Below are 7,710 nucleotides of genomic sequence, written 5' to 3' on the forward strand. Positions count from 1 at the left end.
AATATTAAAAAAAAAAGGCAAATAAACAGCTGCTCGAATTTATATTGGAAATTGGAAAGAATGTCACCTAGGATTGTTATGTTTTTGTGTGTATATGTAGGAACTTAGGAACGTAAGGAGTCTGCAAGAGGCCGGTTGGCTTATACAAGACAGCTCCTGTAGGCCTAACTTCACCTAACCTCACTATCCATGAAAGGCCTGTGGACAATCATTATGGCCATTGGTTATCCTTGGAGGTGGGTGGTGGGCCATGGACAAGTATATTGTATGAAAAATGGGCAACGAGCACAGTAAGTTTGGGAACCACTGCTACATAACAACAATGTATAAGGGCAGATTATGAATGTTTCTTACTATTACTAGAAATATGAACTAAGACATTTCACAAAGTTAGTAAAAACTGTTCTTACATAATTTGAGTAACAAATTAAATGCAGATTATGATTATATGGTAAAAGATGGATATTAATATATTTTGCAGTGTTTCGCAAAACACAGAAATTTGTAAATCATGGGATTGTTATTAATGACAGTATATTAATATTTACATAGGGAGCATTTGCTTGATACCAAACAGGATTCAGATAACATTAACAAACTTTTTTGTCATTTGAAAGCAGAGAATAACTCTGAGTCCCCATATGGGGGACTTACTATACCGTCAGCCACCTGTTTGCAGCATTTCAAAGAAGTAGAGTACATTGTAAGAAATTCAATTGAAAGAGCCATGTTGAGCACAAATGTATCAAAGAACTTGCTGTCACGATTAAGTAATCATACATTTATAACGCCTCTGCAGTTGTGCTCCACTCAGCTAGTCAGCACCATTTACCTCATATATATAAGGCTTAAGATTTTCTCTAATTTAAAATGGAAGAACAAAGAAAAGTACGTAAATCTAGCAAAAAGAATAGGAAATTATTAAAGGTTATGCATTAAATATTGTTAAGGCTGAAAGTTTCAAATTCAATCATTTAAATTTATTTTCATTATGATTTCTTTTTTCTTCCATTACCTTTTCATGTTACCTATAACTCCTAGTTTAAGACATATGTAAATATTAATATACTGTCATTAATAACAATCCCATGATTTACAAATTTCTGTGTTCTGCGAAACACTGCAAAATATATTAATATCCATCTTTTACCATATAATCATAATCTGCATTTAATTTGTTACTCAAATTATGTAAGAACAGTTTTTACTAACTTTGTGAAATGTCTTAGTTCATATTTCTAGTAATAGTAAGAAACATTCATAATCTGCCCTTATACATTGTTGTTATGTAGCAGTGGTTCCCAAACTTACTGTGCTCGTTGCCCATTTTTCATACAATATACTTGTCCATGGCCCACCACCCACCTCCAAGGATAACCAATGGCCATAATGATTGTCCACAGGCCTCAACCTTTTACACTCAAGCAGATCATGTCATTTTACTAAATATGTTCTAGAAATTAACAAAGATGCTGTAATTTGCCTTTGGTGAGTACATATCCTCAGATTATGGTCCCTTACATAGCACCAATTTTGAGAACCACTGTTATTTTGCTGTCCCATACCTGCATAGCTGTACATGTACTGCTAAATGTCTTAAAATCTGGCTGTCCAGCTTACCAGTATTCAACATAGACCTATAACATTCGCATATATATGAAACTTCATGTAATTATTTTGTCTAATTTTCTTTCAAGTTAGTGTTTTTTTTTTTTTTTTTTTTTTACTATATATAGGCATGTATGTGTTGACCACGCTTGCTTTTTACTCTCATAGGTTACATAGTATTAATTCTTTCATTTCCATTCTTTCTTTTATTTTGTGCAACTTACCAGTATTCAACATTAACCTATAACATTTGTATTATATGAAACTTAGGAAATAAGACCATGTATTTCTTTTTTATACTTTTCTTTCGTTATTATTTTTTTAACAGTATATAGGCATTTATGTCATGACCATGTTTGCTTGTTTACTCATAGAATGGATAGTATTACTTCTTTGATTTTTTCTATTATATTTTATTTAAGTACTGAATGATATGTCTTGCCATTTATTTGTTTTCACATTGTAATCATTGTTTAAGAAGATATTAATAAAATTATATACATGACACTTACTTTAATTAACATAAGATTTATAAATGTGGGTGCGTTGAAGTGTCAGGAGGGCTAATAAACAAGGCATAAAAAATACTGAAGTCTACCATAAATCATAAAACGTTTTCTATAAACATATCCACGTCCGCCAGAGGGAAGCACTGGCGCAACCTCCAAGTGTCTCCCGCTGTTCATCCATCCTCTACTCTTATACTATCCTTGCTCCAAACAACGGGAGGCGTCGAGTGGATAGATACTCTACTAGAGGTAACGATTTTGGGCGTCACCTCGGTTTTGAGTGACTATATTTTTTTTGTTTTAGGGAGCTAGGAGTTAATGCATAGGCCGAAATCTAGAGCTAGAGGGCCGAAAGGAAGCATGAATGGCCTCCAGCTTCAGATAACGTGATAGGCGACGGGGCTGAGCTGCTGTGATGACTACTGTGATAACTGTGATGACTACTGTGATAGCTGTGATGACTACTGTGATAGCTGTGATGACTACTGTGATAGCTGTGATGACTACTGTGATAGCTGTGATGACTACTGTGATAGCTATGATGACTACTGTGATAGCTGTGATGACTACTGTGATAGCTGTGATGACTACTGTGATAGCTGTGATGACTACTGTGATAGCTGTGATGACTACTGTGATAGCTGTGATGACTACTGTGATAGCTGTGATGACTACTGTGATAGCTGTGATGACTACTGTGATAGCTGTGATGACTACTGTGATAGCTATGATGACTACTGTGATAGCTATGATGACTACTGTGATAGCTGTGATGACTACTGTGATAGCTATGATGACTACTGTGATAGCTGTGATGACTACTGTGATAGCTGTGATGACTACCGTGATAGCTGTGATGACTGCTGTGATAGCTGTGGTGACTACTGTGATAGCTGTGATGGCCGCTGTGATGACTACTGTGATAGCTGTGATGACTACTGTGATAGCTGTGATGACTACTGTGATAGCTGTGATGACTACTGTGATAGCTGTGATGACTACTGTGATAGCTGTGATGACTACTGTGATAGCTATGATGACTACTGTGATAGCTGTGATGACTACTGTGATAGCTGTGATGACTACTGTGATAGCTGTGATGGCCGCTGTGATGACTACTGTGATAGCTGTGATGACTACTGTGATAGCTATGATGACTACTGTGATAGCTGTGATGACTACTGTGATAGCTGTGATGACTACTGTGATAGCTGTGATGACTACTGTGATAGCTATGATGACTACTGTGATAGCTGTGATGACTACTGTGATAGCTATGATGACTACTGTGATAGCTGTGATGACTGCTGTGATAGCTGTGATGACTACTGTGATAGCTGTGATGACTACTGTGATAGCTGTGATGACTACTGTGATAGCTGTGATGACTACTGTGATAGCTATGATGACTGCTGTGATAGCTGTGATGACTACTGTGATAGCTGTGATGACTACTGTGATAGCTGTGATGACTGCTGTGATAGCTATGATGACTACTGTGATAGCTGTGATGACTACTGTGATAGCTGTGATGACTGCTGTGATAGCTGTGATGACTACTGTGATAGCTATGATGACTACTGTGATAGCTATGATGACTACTGTGATAGCTGTGATGGCCGCCGTGATAGCTGTGATGATCTGTGATAGCTGTGATGACTACTGGGATAGCTGTGATGACTACCGTGATAGCTGTGATGACTACTGTGATAGCTGTGATGACTACTGTGATAGCTGTGATGACTACTGTGATAGCTGTGATGACTACTGTGATAGCTGTGATGACTACTGTGATAGCTGTGATGACTACTGTGATAGCTGTGATGACTACTGTGATAGCTGTGATGACTACTGTGATAGCTGTGATGACTACTGTGATAGCTGTGATGACTACTGTGATAGCTGTGATGACTACTGTGATAGCTGTGATGACTACTGTGATAGCTGTGATGACTGCTGTGATAGCTGTGATGACTACTGTGATAGCTGTGATGACTACTGTGATAGCTATGATGACTGCTGTGATAGCTATGATGACTGCTGTGATAGCTGTGATGACTACTGTGATAGCTGTGATGACTACTGTGATAGCTGTGATAGCTGTGATAACTACTGTGATAGCTGTGATGACTACTGTGATAGCTGTGATGACTACTGTGATAGCTGTGATGACTACTGTGATAGCTGTGATGACTGCTGTGATAGCTGTGATGACTACTGTGATAGCTGTGATGACTACTGTGATAGCTGTGATGACTGCTGTGATAGCTGTGATGACTACTGTGATAGCTGTGATGACTACTGTGATAGCTATGATGACTACTGTGATAGCTGTGATGACTACTGTGATAGCTGTGATGACTACTGTGATAGCTGTGATGACTACTGTGATAGCTGTGATGACTACTGTGATAGCTATGATGACTACTGTGATAGCTGTGATGACTACTGTGATAGCTGTGATGACTACTGTGATAGCTGTGATGACTACTGTGATAGCTGTGATGACTACTGTGATAGCTGTGATGACTACTGTGATAGCTGTGATGACTACTGTGATAGCTGTGATGACTACTGTGATAGCTGTGATGACTACTGTGATAGCTGTGATGACTACTGTGATAGCTGTGATGACTACTGTGATAGCTGTGATGACTACTGTGATAGCTGTGATGACTACTGTGATAGCTGTGATGACTACTGTGATAGCTGTGATGACTACTGTGATAGCTGTGATGACTACTGTGATAGCTGTGATGACTACTGTGATAGCTGTGATGACTACTGTGATAGCTGTGATGACTACTGTGATAGCTGTGATGACTACTGTGATAGCTATGATGACTACTGTGATAGCTGTGATGACTACTGTGATAGCTGTGATGACTACTGTGATAGCTGTGATGACTACTGTGATAGCTATGATGACTACTGTGATAGCTGTGATGACTACTGTGATAGCTGTGATGACTACTGTGATAGCTATGATGACTACTGTGATAGCTGTGATGACTACTGTGATAGCTGTGATGACTACTGTGATAGCTATGATGACTACTGTGATAGCTGTGATGACTACTGTGATAGCTGTGATGACTACTGTGATAGCTATGATGACTACTGTGATAGCTGTGATGACTACTGTGATAGCTGTGATGACTACCGTGATAGCTATGATGACTACTGTGATAGCTGTGATGACTACTGGGATAGCTGTGATGACTACTGGGATAGCTGTGATGACTACTGTGATAGCTATGATGACTGCTGTGATAGCTGTGATGACTACTGTGATAGCTGTGATGACTACTGTGATAGCTATGATGACTGCTGTGATAGCTGTGATGACTACTGTGATAGCTGTGATGACTACTGTGATAGCTATGATGACTGCTGTGATAGCTGTGATGACTACTGTGATAGCTGTGATGACTACTGTGATAGCTATGATGACTGCTGTGATAGCTGTGATGACTACTGTGATAGCTGTGATGACTACTGTGATAGCTGTGATGACTACTGTGATAGCTGTGATGACTACTGTGATAGCTATGATGACTACTGTGATAGCTGTGATGACTACTGTGATAGCTGTGATGACTACTGTGATAGCTGTGATGACTACTGTGATAGCTGTGATGACTACTGTGATAGCTATGAATGTGACTCACTGTCATATCTCACCACATGACTGACTGACTGAATGACTGGATGATTGGCTGACTGACTGACTGACTGACTGGATGATTGGCTGACTGACTGACTGACTGGGTAACTGGCCGACTGACTGATACGGGCAGACAGGGATGTTGTTGCTTGCTTTTATTGTTGTTTTTTTTTCGTTTGGTTTTGCTGTTGTTGTTTCAGTCATTGTTATTGTCGTTGTTGCTTCCGTCTCTGTTGTTGGAAAAATATTATACTCCGAAAAGTCGCGTCTCCGTTAGTTTGAAGTGGCATCATTAGTCATGTTTTTTTTATGTACTTGAAAGTGAAAAGTGGAGGAGTAACGGTGTAGAATTTTTATTGTTCAGGAAAAATAATATGCTCTCTGTCAGTCTATGTGTCTTTCTGTCTGTCTGTCTGTCTGTATATATATATATGTATGTATTTTCTATGTTTGTCAGTGTCTCTCTCTCTCTCTCTCTCTCTCTCTCTCTCTCTCTCTCTCTCTCTCTCTCTCTCTCTCTCTCTCTCTCTCTCTCTCTCTCTCTCTCTCTCTCTCTCTCTCTCTCTTTCTAAAGCTCTCTCTCTCTCTCTCTCTCTCTCTCTCTCTCTCTCTCTCTCTCTCTCTCTCTCTCTCTCTCTCTCTCTCTCTCTTCCGGTTTAGGTCTGGTTTAAAATCCTAAAAGTTTTAAAGCCACGAAACACTCGCGGGCGGGGGACGACCTTGGACGAGCGGCGTGAGGGGAAGGAAAAGGTGAAACAGTCGGAGAATGGGGCCTCAAAAAATGTGACCCTTGCTAACACTCTCCAGACTCGGCACAAAACTCCAGGTAACAGAGGCGGTGGGACTTGAGGAGAAGGAGTTGAAGGTGGTGCAAGATAACAGGAATAAGGAAGGGAAGGAGGGCGTGGAGCAAGTGGAGAAGGAGAAATAGCTGGACTGTGAGAACGATATTATGGTATGGTTATGGGTATGGGGTAGGCGGAGAGCAAGGAAGAGGAGGAGGAGGAGAAGGACAAGAATGAGGTCGAAATTTTACAGAGGTGGAAAAGAAAGGGATGAAATGGAATGCGAAAGAACGATGTAAGGGTAATGGAAATCAGATCTTAGTAGGGTGAATAGAGGTGGTGTAGTGGTCTGTTATGGGTAGGGAAAGACCGGAAGAGAGGCGAGATGATGAAGATGTGCCTCTATGATGAAACACATAGATGAGAATGTCGTGTGAGGGCCAGGAGTGGAATTGTAGTAGAAAAATAAGAATGTCTGAGGAAGGGGAAGGGTGGAGTGAGATTTGAGGATGTCCGGAGTGGAATGAGAGATAGAGAGTATGTTTGAGGGTGTAAAATTGTGAAATTGGATGTTAGGGTGATAGTGAGTTTGTAAAAGAAAAAAAAAATGCTCTAGAAGGAAAAAGTTGAGTGAGAAAAGGAGATTAGATGGAGAGGAAGAGTGGAAAGGGGAATGAAATGGGTTTGTGAGTAAGGAAGGGATGGTAAGGGATGCAGTTGAAGGAGGATGAAGAGGGAAGGGAAAGAGGGTTTGAGAGTGAGAAGGATGAATGGGGAAAGAAAGGGATGAGTATGAGGGTGAGAGGATGGATGGGGGATAGAAAGGGAGAAGTACTGAAGATAAGAATGGAAAGACAGTGAATAAAGATAATATGAAACAGGAGAGAGTAGGGAGAGTGGAAGGATAGACGATAGAGAAAAAGGAAAAAGAGTGGAGTGGATAAAAATGGATGAACAGAGCATAGAGATGGGTGGATAGAAGGAGCTGGTTAAGAAAGTGGAATGAGGATGGAGACTAGAAGACGGAGTGGAGTGAGAAAAGAAAGAAAGAAGGGTACAGTAGAAAAAAAGTGAAGCAGTAGTGGATAAGGATAGGTGGATACAACGAAGCTCATGGTGGGGAGTGGAAAGAGGATGGGAA

Source organism: Eriocheir sinensis, chromosome 43 (genome assembly GCF_024679095.1).
Source record: "Eriocheir sinensis breed Jianghai 21 chromosome 43, ASM2467909v1, whole genome shotgun sequence".
In the NCBI taxonomy this organism is placed as follows: domain Eukaryota; kingdom Metazoa; phylum Arthropoda; class Malacostraca; order Decapoda; family Varunidae; genus Eriocheir; species Eriocheir sinensis.